General features: G+C 37.2%; 1 pseudogene; it reads left to right on the forward strand.

Annotated features, from left to right (window-relative positions):
• Positions 1 to 8053: 8053 nt before the first annotated feature.
• LOC101618258 lies at positions 8054 to 11699 on the forward strand (annotated as a pseudogene).
• The last annotated feature ends 2225 nt before the right edge of the window (positions 11700 to 13924 follow it).

The raw sequence follows: 13924 nt of genomic DNA on the forward strand, positions 1-13924 counted from the left end.
TTAACAGAATAATAATATTTCTACATTGTATATAAAAAGATTGAGAATAAACTCGGTTGAATCCATAATATATCAAATATGAATTTGAAAATCCTAAAGTCTCACACATAGTCTTTTCTATGCATAGAAGCTGCTTTCAAGAAAAACCAGAAGCTTTTCTTCTGGTTTCTTGTTTCTTCTAGAAAAACTTCATATTAATAGGCACACTTATATAAGAGGCTTAAAATAATGAATTCTACGTATTTAGGTGCTCTTTAAATGAGTTCATTGGCATCTTTGGAGCAAAAGAATGTCATGATTACCTTTATGTTTCACAAGATAAATCAAATGACAGTGAATGTCCTTTTCTGTTTCTGCCAGATGAATTTCTACTTAAATCTTTAACCTCCATCTCCAGTTTCCCCCATTGCGTGAAATGCTAGTGGACACACACAGAAGCCCCAGCAGCATCACCAACTCCTCTTTAGCACACCGTTGTATTTCACTCATCCTCTGCTATGACCATTTTAGTTTATTGAGATGATTTATGGCTATCTCTTTAGTAAACCATGAAGCACACTACCTTACTCAGTTTTCAATTTTGTGGCCCTAACATGGAGTCAAATACTTCATAGTCATATGGTGCAACTTAGTGTATCTTTCACATGGATAGAACACAATTGAAATGGCAAGCTTGAAACAGCCCTACCATAGACATCATGTGATACTTTAGAAAGAGGTGCTCTCTACTTCCCACCCACTTTCAACTTTTTGTTGCTAATAAATAAATAGCACGTAATAATTACTAATTAGTTGTGTCCAAGATACATCTAGCATGAGAGCATAAGAACTAGCTCTTCTAGCATTTCCTATCAACAAGTTTTCAACCTTGTATTCACTTGGAAATGATTACACATTCCCAAGAAAGAAATGTGTTTGGGTTGGGAAAAGTCCCACCAGGTCCATTGCGGAGCATTTGATTCCTTGATAAAAAGCCAAGTCTTGCTGTCTGGAAAGGAGGAAATTAGAAAAGGGGCAAAGGACCATTTGCTTCAGGGCCTAAAATAATACCAATTTCAGAAGGAACTATGAACGGCTAGATAGCTGAATTAAACAGTGGAGAAAAATTGCTGTCTATGAGTTTTTTAGCTATAAAATAACATAGAAAATAACTTCAAAATGATTTCCTGGCCCACAACAATATTTTGACCAAGAATATATTGAAAGGCAATTTACCAAGATGTTTTAGAGGACTTTAACATAGTAAAAGATATAATTCTTTTAGATCCAGGAGAGATAAATATCATTCTAACAACAACAAAACATTAACGTACCTATTAATCCTGCAATTATATTCTATGTTATGAGTTTTTTTCCTTTATGTGTGTGTGTGTATGTCTCTCCCCACCTCATCTCTCTCTTTTAATTATACTGTAAAAATCAAGCCAGCAGGAATCGCTTCTTAACATTTAATCATTATCTACCCTGGCTGTTGTAATTTTTTTTCTTTCCTTATTATGGAGAATTTTTTCTTTCTATTGCCTATACTTCTCTCCAGCACATTAATTATCTTTCCTGTGACAAGCCCCTAATCCATTTTTTTTCATGAAATCTGTAGCACTTAATGAAGATTATTCTCACTTTGTAAAGGCTTTAGAAGGGACTTTTCAGATCCTGTCTAAATGAGGGCCTCTTAAGTCATATGATGAGCCCAGATTGGAGCCCTGTTTTCTCAGATTTGATTAGCAGGTCCCGATGGCTTGCTACTACTTTGCTCAGCTCTGTGATTTTAGCAAGGAAAAAAGAAAAAAAGAAAAACAAGAGTAGCTATCTGGATAATAGCAGGAACAAGTCAGAGAAGGGAACACTCACCTGCCATATGCACTATCACTGAATACAGTCATTAGCTACAGATGCCTGGTAATTTGAAATGGGGGCCTAGTCTGCCTCTTATCCAAGGTAGACTCAGTGTTGAGACCAGTATGTGTAAATAAGAGCCTACTCATCTTCCAGTGGCGCTTAAAATTAGGGATTCTAGTATGTGGTTTTCCCTTCCTGTGTCTTCATGAACTTTCTGCCTTTTAAACAATCAGTACTTCGTGATTACAGTATGTATAATTCTGCTTTCACTATTCCCCCCTCAAGAAGAAAAAATACAGAATGCATTAGATCCCAATTTGAACAAAACGAAGTCCAGGTCTAAAAATCAGATGGTCACTAAAGGAGCTTTGACGACTGCCTCCTATCTTCTTCCACAGTTGGAAGGAAAGACACAGGGCAGCTTTTTGATGTGGGAAATGTAACCACCTTACCAGTTTTGGAGGTTCCTATATTCAAATATTCCCCATCTTAGTGACAAATGCACTCTTAGGAAGTTTAAATCACAGCTATTTGTCTGGCAATTATGAACTGCCTTTGTCTAGAATGGCAACATCGAAACCTAGAAAGAAAAATTCACGATTCTAAAATAAAACTAAAGAATAGAAAATAAAAAGTGATGACATCTTTTTAGTAGCACTGATTAAACTGGCTTCTTCTACCCCTTGGACAATGAAATAAGAATAATAACAATGAGGGCAATTAACTTTTATTGAGAGTACGAATGACTTCTTTTCACTAATTCTTTGAATTATTAAAAATCTACAAGGAAGGTATTTTTTATTTTTGTTTCCATCTTAAATGGATATGAGAAATCAGTTATAAAACTGGGTTAACTTACCCAAAGTAATTGGTTGGGAAATAGAAAAATTCAGTCTCTAAGCTAGGATTTTGTTAAATCACTACATCTTCTCTGGTCCACTAGGGCTCTATCAGTCTGGATTCAAACCCTCCCAGAACCTAAGAGGGAGCTTTGCTCAAATTTTACAGGTGTCCAAACTCAGATCTCTGATGGAAATTCACCATCCAACAAGCATGGAAAGGAACATCACTTTGTGATGGGAACAAGACATGACCTAGAATATAAATATAAGAATACCACTTCCCATCAAAAGTCCACTCTATCTTGATGCCTAAGGCAATCAGATCCTAAAACATAGTCTGAAATCCTTTTACCTTCCAGCCTTCATGTGTGCTTTTCCTTTGCTCCCCCCAAAAAATTCTTTTTTTCCTTTTCCTGACTTCACCCCAACCTAGACTTCACTTAAAAGCATATTTTTACTTCAAACTCTACTTAAAATGTATTTCTTTCAACAAGCTTTCTCTAATCCTGGTGAGAAATTTCTGTTATGGGCTTCTGTATTCCTCCCCACACCCCTGTCTTTGCTTATTATAATATTTTTCATATTCTTCCTTACTGGATTATAAATGGCATGAAAATTGTAGAATCACCTCTGCCTATGTTCTAATACATAATAGGCCTATATACATAATTGTTGAATTACTAAGTAAGTGGATAAATGAACAAATGTCTGGACAACACCCATTATTAAATTCTGGAATATGTTTTTCATATAAACGATAGAAATAGCCTTTTTCTAAAAACCTTAAAACACAGGATCAGTGGCTACCTGACATTAGCTAACTGTTCTTTTTGGATTATACCTAGTGCTATAATTCCTTTTTTAAAAGAAAAAACTGCCAATACAATCGATAGATTAATAATGGCAGAGTACTCATTATGTCACCACTTCTGCTGGTGAGTGCCTGAGATGGAATGGAGGTGAGAAACAGGACTAGCCACCATCTAATCAAGTCTCCAAAAGTGCCTGTCTCAAAGTGTGATGGCAACCACTCTGCAATTCAGCATTATTATCTCCATTAGATAGAAGAGATTTTTCATAAGTAGAAGCTCTAGTCTGTAATTTTTGTCACCACTGATTAATTTACCAACATCATCTCCTTTGCTCCAGATTTTTAAGAAGTTGAAGATCTATCGATGTGAATTTGTGCACATATATTTTACTGTGTTCATCTGACAAAGGTAAGTAATTTATGATAAGCCATTTCTAACCATTACGCTACCAATATTACTGATTAAACTAATTTCTTTCAGAAACTAGTCAACTTGCATTAGACAATTCAGTGCATTTTTTTACTATAAAATGTCTGCTATATATTTCTAGATTGATTAGATATTATTGTTTATGGGAATGTATATTTTATTTTTCCCACATGACCCCAATGTAAGACTTGAAAGTTGACTGTTCAGTTTATAAAGTAGAATATTTAATAAAAAACAAAAATGAGGGGTGAGTATCAGTTACTACCATAAAATATATTAAATGCCCTCATAAGAGATCCCCACATTCCCTTAAAGTGCTTCCTACATCCACTTAATTCTGTGAAGTGAGAAAACTGAGGCACCGAGAAATCAAAGTCATAATACATTTTAGTAATTTGACAATAATTTAAATGTTTGTTCTTGACCGTTGATGAAGTGATATTCACTTGGAAAAGAAATCATTAAGGACCTAAAAACTAAAACAAACAAACAAACAAACAAAACCTGAACTGTGAAGTACAGTTTTTTAGAACTGAGGAAAGGCATTGGACTGTGAGGCCTTCAAAAACTAATATCTCTCATCTCACCTACATCTCTTTCAAGTGTCTCCTTCCACGTCCCCCAAGAACCTAATGCAAATTGCAGGCACAGATTCTTCTTCACATGTATCTTTGCAACATGGCCTCCTCCAACTCCTTCTCTTTCCACTTCGTCACTCCAGTCCTTTCCCCAGTCTTTTCCAGCTTCACCCCCCTGCCCAGCTCTACCTGTCCTTCAGATGAGACAGGAAACCTGGAAATTATCCTTTCTGTGGGTACCACACTGTTACAGTAACATTCCACCCATACTTGCTTACCACTGTGTCCCAGACCCAACCATTAAGTCTGGCATATGGTTGTTGTTAAATAAACATTTAGGGAATGAACACATGAATTAACTTAGGAAATGAATTTGGAGGACAACAGCTTTTATTTATTAATATTTGAAGTAGTGAAACTTTTAAGGTAGGATAAAATGAGATGCACAGATATAATTTCTTGTTATCACTACATGACAAGGAAAACAATATATTTTGATGACTTGAAATCTAGTAAAATGTAGAAGCAAGAATGTCCAGTGGAAGATTAATGTATTTTGATGATACATAATATCCTTCCTGGCATCATTTTCATAGACCTAGGTAATCCTTGTAGGCCTAGCAAAAGGCCTACAAAACTCACCTGGAAGCTCACATCTACATTTTCACTATATTCTTAGCAGGTGGCAATCAGAAGGTATATGTATGGCCCTATGGTCTTCGTCTCAGAATTGCAGTATCCTTGTGATTTAGTGCCTTGGGTCTGGATACATTACTTTTGTCTCATCTGAGCTTCTGTACTTCTATGCCGTGACTCCAAAGTCCTTGTCCCGTCTGCTTTTCTTGATACTTGGTTCTAAGTGATAGCGTCCCTCTTTGGTTTCCTACAAATTCCTTTGATCATTGGACTTTAAATAAGGTCCTGTTTACTTGATTTCCCTACTTTGTTGAATTCCTGACTGATTGATGTGGTAGATCTAGAAATCTGGACCAACTCATCAGGCTATACTCAATTCAGAGTCCAATTCCATGAAGTGATTTTTCTCATCCTGGATCTTCTTTGTATGTTCACTGCTTACAGGTAAATAATTCCTAAACACAAACCTTGTTCTGACCCATAGGTTTGCCTGATGCTTTTCATTATGGTCTTTTTTCATGACTGCTTAGGCCAGTTGAGATAAATTATAATTTTCTAGAATATTCTGTTTCACTTTGAGATTCTAGAATTAGTATCTTGAGCTAGATTAAGTGATTTCCACTCTATAATATAGCATTAGAAATTTACCACACAGAAAGAGTAAAATATTTAGCATCATTTAATCACACCAATTAGTTTCCCCAGTAGAACAACATATTGTGTCTGCCATTTGACTCTGAAATGCCCTCATTAAAAAAAAAAATCCTATCTGGTCAAATAGTTTCTTGCCCCAGAAAAGAAAATGTCTAAATGATTTACTACACATTGTTTTATCAAACACTAATTACTTTAGTCTCAAGAGTATACAGCACTAGCTTTCAATTATAGCCATAATACAATTCCCAGAATATGCTCAGTCAAGGTATATTTAAATATCTGACTGTTTGTGTTTATATTGATAAACTGTTATTCCAAGGTGTATCTTTTGAAAATCACAGAAAGGAAAAACTGAATGTTGTTTGAGTTCTGTATTTTTCTTACTACACATGCTTGACAGAAAAAGAAAGAACAGCCTCATTCCTAACCACCTGGAAGGGGAACTGTTTATCCCTTATGTGTCAAAATAACAATAATTACAGCCACATCAACATGGACATCTGAGAACAAGCAGGAAAACGAGGCCTCATACTTTATTTGATTTTATATTGTCTCTCTGCCAGTTTTCCCTCATCCATTAATTAAACATGATAATCAAATAGTGCAATACACCTTGAACCTTAAAGATACAACACTTCATCTTATCACTGAAAAAGGTCTGCCAAGAGAAACTCTCTTCACCCATCATTTGGTGGTAGAGTTGAAATCCCTTACCTCCAGTATCATGTTCTAAGGAACTCCATATATGCCACTGTGGCCATGACTCAAATTCACCCAATATGTCTCTCACGTGAAAGTTTGGAGATATACAGGCTTTGAAAAGTGGTCCACTGAAAATTAGATAAGAGAGGCCCCAAATAAAAGTTCAGATCAGTTTGTCAACATCTTAACAATTATTCCTGACTCCTTAACAAGGAGTCAGGAATTTTTAGATTTGATTGAATTTTTAGATTTGATTGAAGAACACTCCATTAATTATATATGATATGCTCATAGATGATTGAGAAATATGATAGAGGAATAAGTATTTTTCTTCCTTGAAACTACTGAAATGAAAAATGCAGTCACTTGGGACATTATCCTCTTCTGATGCAGCAGGCAAAAAGAGACAATGCTGCTGTAGTCCAGGGCAACCCAAGGGATTTCTCTCTGCACTCAAAGCTGAGTGTCACACCAGATCTAACTTCTTTTGCTTTCTTTGCATTTGCTCCAACTGCTGCACATCTGTTAAATTAACAGTTTTGTTAGGTAAAAGGTTTAATAGGAAGACGGAAGACGTGGAAAGAAACTACTAAGTAGGGATTGAGATTATCTAGGAATGTAAATTTTGTTTCTGCCATGACCACAAAGAATAAAGAGGATTATTTGAAGGTTAATTATTAAAAGCAACTCTGTTCTCTTGTCTTTTGTAAACACACACACACACACACACACACACACACACGACAGGCAGTGAGATGGTGAAGTCTGCAGCACTGTGGTTCTGAGAAATGAGTGCTGATGTGGCCTCCTCCCTCTTGGAAACGAACCTATATCATTTGGAAAACCTGTATTCATTTTGCAGAAGCTGAGTGACACCAATATTCCAGCTGGTCTCAGATACTCATGTTCCCAGCTGCCACATCATCTCTCTCCCTTTCTGTTTTACTGTGCCTCACTTATTTTTCTTTCTTCCCTTGCTTATTTGCTTATTTCCTCCCTTCTTTTCTTTTCTTCCAAATGAGTGAGTTTTCATTTTCCTGTTATCCTTCATTTCCATGGTTTATATTTAGAAACTTATTTTTAAGATTTATTTATTTATGCATACAAGAACTGGGGTACAGGTCAGAGATGCAGGGTTAAGAGGATTCACCAGAGACTGAACAGGGATGCAGAACAGGCAGATATATTGAAACTCACTACTGAGGGGAGCAGCGGGATGAGACAGGAGAGGTCTGCCATGCCATGTGAATCACCTCCCTACCTCCCTGGCTGGGAATCAAACTCACACTGTAGTGGCTATGTATAGCTTCATAGTGCTGTGCTTTAACCCCCTGCACCACTAAGAAGGACCCATAAACTTTTTTTTTTTTTTTTTTTTTTTTTTTTTAGCAATGACAACCAGATTTTGCTGTACACACTCAAGAATTAGACTTTGTTTTCCTCCCTTCTTGTCTTGGTACATTTAAAATCCTAAATCCTTTTAGCAGAGTTGTTGCCAATGTTCTAGAAAGCTTGTCCCTTGGAGCAAGAACCAGAAGACATGAGAGAAAGGGGCAGCATGCAGCCTCTACAGCCAACGGGACTAACTAAAATAAGGCTGTTTGCTCTGGCCAACCAAGATGGTATAGTTCCAGTTTCTGGCAGGGACCTCACCCTCAACTGGAGAAAGAGAATGAAAAATAAGATGGAAAATTAATCAGAAATGTGAAGAAACTCAATAACTTCAAGGCTAGATGTTTGTGTGTATTGAGGATATAGAGCTTTTGTAAAGGAAAAGGAATTTTAAAGAAATAAAATTAAGTTCTTGCTATAAAATAAAGCCTAAAAAATCTCAGGAATTTATAACTGCAAGGGTTTATCCAACTATCCAACACTACAAATATCGATGAGCTTGTAGTCTTTTTAAAAACCTCCCTATTAATAAATAGTTAAATAGTATGAGTGTTAAGTTTCTGAAGTATGTTTGAATCTGATCTGCCCACCTGGAAGCACCAATAGTGACATATGATTTCAATTAGGTTCACAGTTCCACAAAAAGCCACAAAGTGGGGGGAAAGCTAGAGTAGGTACCAATGTTACTAAAACCCCGTGGTGTATTTGGGGCATTTGACCCTGATAGATTTGCATTAACAAGAAAATCATATCCCAAAGCCTCAACAAGTCCTGACTTGGAAAAATAGATAGCTGATAAATAAGTCAAGAAAGAAAGAATGACTCAGTAGGAAAACTAATGTTAAGTGGTTAGATTCTGGAGAATCTGGCTTCCATTTTGTAGGCTTTGCCCTACAGAGAACCGACATCTTAAGCTTATTTGTCTTCTAAGGTGAAAGAAATTTGTGAGAATTGTTGACCAATACCTCAAAAATATTTTGAAAACCATGCAAATGTAAATTTCATAACACTATGTGCCCAGTAACAAAATGACCTCAACAGTTAAACATTTATACCTCCCAGCTATTTTTATTCTCTCTTTTATATCTACTTCTATGAAGTAGGTAAAAAGCAGAAAATTCCTTTTTGTACAATTCTTCAGGTTAGTCATATAATCGTAGCCCAAAGCTGTACATAGTCACACACGTAGAAGATACAGTTTATGAAAACCATTTGCTTCGATTCCATACAGAAATAGTCTTTACTGATTAAGGATGTAGTTCTGTAATTATGTCTCAGTAGGGTTCAAAAGGAAAAAAAAAATGACTCACTAACTTGATCCTTTAAGTTTGTTATTCATTAGTTTTCTTTGTGAAGGAAAACAGAAAATTAATCTTTCCCAGAATTGAAAATATTGAGCATGCCAGATAGGAAAAGAAACTTCCATCCAAAATCATCTATTTATTTACCATAAAATATTTAGATATTTTCTAACATAATAAAACTCTCAAATTCACTGAGTTTTCAGACACTTGAGAGCTTGAGGAAATGATTCCATGCTACACAAAGTCAAAGAAGTATGATCTCTAGTCACCAATTCACATAGGGATATTTTAAATCTCTCGAGGAAGAGACAAAAGTCTAAGGGAAAGTTGTGTGACTTCCTCCTAAAAAAGGGAGAATTGTAGACCTAGAAAAGAACTTGGAGAGCATCTAGCAAAATATGCTTATTTTACAGATAAGGAAACCAAAGACCAGAGAATTCAGTTTCCAGTTCCACAGCCTCCAGTCTACTTAGTGAATCAGAGTGAACTTGACCAGCAAAATTATACAAGTTTATAAATAGGAATCATTTCAGAAGTGTAATAGTTGACACAGCAAGCCTCACATAGTATTTTTCAAGATTCCCTGCAGGAGTTGAGTTTACTGCAAAAGTGTCTCCGCTATTTTTTTTTAAAGATGTATTTATTTGTGCATAGAAGAACTGGGGTATAGGCCAGAGGTGTAGGAGGTGAGAGGATTCACCAGAGACAGAGTGGGGAGCAGAACAGGCCCAGTGAGGAAGTATACTGCTGAGGGGAGCACTGCTGAGGGGAGCAGTGGGCCAGTCAGGAAAGGACTACTGCCCCATGCAGGTCAGGTCCCTGGCAGGGCAAGGATCCACTTATGCTATATTGACTGGCAGTAAGTTGATAGTCCTGTGTCTTTAACCCCTGCACCACCAGGGCGGCCATTCTTCACTAGTAATAGGCTTTTAAATCCACATCATGTTGATTCATAAGGGTCAAATAGATCTCAGAGGTTTTTCAAGATTTTAGAACCCAATCCCTGCCCCATTCCCTACATTTAGAATGGGAAAGCCAAGGGAGGCCAAGAGAAAGTAAGCAAGTTTCTCAGAATACAAAGAGAATTTGTAGGTATGGAGACAAGATACACTCTTTCCACTTCAGAGCCAGGGGTGGTAGTAACTTTCAAAGGGCATTTTTTTTTAATGTGGGATTCTTTTATTTTTTAGATTTATCCATTTTATATACAATAACAGGGGTATAGGCCAGAGGTGCTGGGGATGAGAGATTTCACAATACACAGAGAATGGGGAGCAGAACAAGCAGATCGAATGAAATATACTGCTGAAGGGAGCAGTGGGTGGGTCAAGAGAGGTCTGCTGTGCCACATGGGTCACCTTCCTGGCCGAAGATCAAATTTGTGCTGCTGTGGCTGTGGATAGCTTCATAATGCTGTGCTTTAACCTGTCGTGCCACCAGGGAGGGCCCTGGAGTGGCCTTAGTAAGATGACATCCTCAATGTGGGGTTCAGGAAAGGATTTTCTAGGCAAAGTCACTTCTCAGGAATAGCACAAAGGTCGGTGTGGCTCGAACTGTGGGAACTGTGAAGAGGGTCGTTGAAGATAAAGTCGGAGATGTAACAGTACGTCAGATAATGAGAGCTTTGGCAACCATTTTAAGGACTTTACAACTGATGGTTGATAGAGAAGGCTACTGGAGGCTTTTGAGCAGGATGGTACTATCTGTCTATTTAAAACATCTGTCTGGCTGCTGTATTCAAGATAGACTGCAGAGAGGCAACATTTAAAGCACAGAGAATACTCAGATTTTTCCAGTAAATCATTGGGAGAAATGGTCAAGAAGATTGAAGCTAAAGAAGGGCAAGCCAAAAGTCAGAGAACGACTCTTAGTCAGCTGAACACCCCCAAAAAGGTCTTAAGCGTCTGGAGGAGGTTGGCCAGAGGCCTATGTCTCCTTTGGGCCTTGTGCAGGAAAACTAATCATGATTATAGATGTTACTGATCAGAATGGGTTTTTGATTAGTGGACCTTGGATGCAGGTAAGGCTGCAGGTGAAAGTGGCTTTCAAATCATGTAGCTCATTGGCTTCATCCTCAAGTTGCCTGCCAGAAGTATGTCCAACAGTTCTAGCAGAAGACAGCTATTAACACAAAATGGGCTGCCAAAAGATGGGTCAAGAAGATTGAAGCCAGAGAAGGGAAAGCCAAAATGACAGATTTTGATCTTTACAAAGTCATGAAAAGCAAAGAAAACAAGGAACCGAATAATAAAGCTTAAAGTTAAGAAGCTGCAACAGGCATCTCTTCTGAAATCTTCTTCCATGAAACACCTGCTATTCAGGATGCAGCTGCAGCAGCTGTTGCAAACATCGGAGCAATAAAGATGATTACTGCAGGCAAGAAGAAGACTCCAGCCCAAAAGTTTCCTGCCGAGAAACTTGCAGGCCAGAAGGCAGTGCCTCCACAAGGGTTAGAGAACTCCAGCCCAGAAGCCACCTGCTCCAAAGGCATCTGGCAAGAAAGTATAAGAGAATACAAGGCTGCTATAAAAGTAATAAAGTTCTTTGTGCCATGCAGAGAGAGAGAGAAGAGAGGGAAATGGTGCAGGCCTCTGTGTTGAGTAGGAGGACATAGAAACAGTGTGACTCCCAAGTTCTGGTCTCAGCAACTGGAATGTGATGCTGCCATGACCCAAGGTGTAGAAAGCAGCAAGGAGAGCAGAGGCGGGGTGGGAGAGAGGAAGAGTTCAGTTTGGGACATGTAAAGCTTAGATTCTATTATACATGAAATGGAAATGTCAAATGCCCTAGTGGATGAACAAATCTTGAGTGCACAAGAAATTCCAGGTCAGACATGAAAATTTGGGAGTTGACAGTATATACTTGGCAGAGATACTATTTAAAACCCTTTCCTCAAACTAGATAAATTCAAACCAAAAAAAAGCATTTAATGCACAAATGATATTTAACTAGACTTTAGTATCCACTTAACAATAAAACTAAGACTGCAATAAAAGAATGAGCATTTTTTTTTTCAAATTTCAGGTTCATTTTGTGATCATGTTTCCTTTTGATCCAAAATACTGGGAGGCATTGATTTTCTGAATGAAGATAAACTCAGTTCCAAAATGCAACAAAGTAGACTTCTTATGATTTAACTGTCTTCCTTGTACATATGTGTTAGGTTGGTTTTTATTATTGTCATTATTGTATCTAAGACGACTTCATACTGATTTCCTACATGAAATGATATTTTAATTTGACATCTAATTACAGTTTCTTCATTTCCTGGATCTGAGAAAATCAAGATGCCTACACTGGCATATTCAGAGATAAGACTCTGGCTTGACACAGATTGATTTACTCTAAGTAATATCTTGCCTTTGCCCTAAGAGAGCAATTCAGAAAATACACAAAAGATGTGTTTCATGACTATGTAATACCCATAAGCAAACAATTTAAGGATCAATTAATTATCATTCATTTTTTTTCTATTAAGTATTTTAGCTTATATCTCTATGGTAAAATCACTAATGAAAGTCACATATGCTGATGTTTCATTTCCCTTAAGAGGAAACATATTAGATTGTTTAAATTAGCCCTCTATAAATATATTCAAATTTTTCACATTTAGATCATTTATATAAAATTTCCCACCTAGATTTAGGGATCTCCTCTTAAAAAAAAAAAAAAAAAGATGAGTCTAATTAGTACCTATTCCTGGAAGGAAAAATTTCCCCATTGATTTTATTTTAGACTGAGAAAACAATGAATAATTAGAACAGAGTTAAAGAAGACACTTAACATGCAAAAAATCTTTGAGAAAGAACTAAGGTTAGTTCTACAACTAGACTTTTAAAAGTAAATTCAGACAGGATTGACTGACTTGTCTGCTTTTCTCTGCAGATTCCTGCCTCCCCCACAAAAAGGTACTTAGGAGATATTTAAAAGAGATGGAAGATAGTAAAACAATACTAAAAGCAATTCGTGGAGGCAGCTGTTAGATTTATTTTGTTTTGGCAATGCAGAAAGGTAACTAAAAACAGAAAGGCATATGGAAGGGAAAAAAACAAAATTAACAAAAGACATAAGCCATCCAAATATCCAAAATACAAGCTAAAAAAATCAAAACACTTTATGCGTAGAGCATCGTCAGTGAGTAAACAATCTGTATGTGACATATGTTCCCCTTTCCCACTCTTACTGCGACAGCCTCAACTGTCTTGTACTAGTCTGCAAACAAAAGCACCCTTCTGTCCCTGCACCATGCTAGGCACAATAATACAGCAGGAAAAAGCTTCAGCTGGTGGAGTTTTCATTCTATGTGAAATATATAGATTAAAGCAGGCAATTGTAAAATGCGTCCTCAATTTCCCATCTCTCCACAGTCTCTGAGGGCCACCTCCTTTTACAAGTGTCTCTCTCAGTGTCTACCATTTCCCCCTCTGCCCAGTAACTGCCACCCAAAGATGGAGGGGAATTGAATTCTACTGCTCAGGCAGGGACAATAAGATGTTTATCTCCTGGGTTGTAATTGGCATACACTGAGCTTACGGATAGATCCATTCATCTCATGTATACCTCTCTCGTACTTATTGGTGTGTCCCCAGCTCCAGTTCTCCTCAGAAGGATACCACCACCCTGAAAAAGTAAAGCACATTCTTTGCTCAGATGAAGCTGACCCTCATGAGCAGGGACAGCTATAAACATGAATAGCTAACACACAGCATCCTATGACAAAGTAAATTCTCCAA

This window comes from Condylura cristata, unplaced genomic scaffold (genome assembly GCF_000260355.1).
Source record: "Condylura cristata isolate star-nosed mole 26May11 unplaced genomic scaffold, ConCri1.0 scaffold00005, whole genome shotgun sequence".
Taxonomy (NCBI): Eukaryota; Metazoa; Chordata; class Mammalia; order Eulipotyphla; family Talpidae; genus Condylura; species Condylura cristata.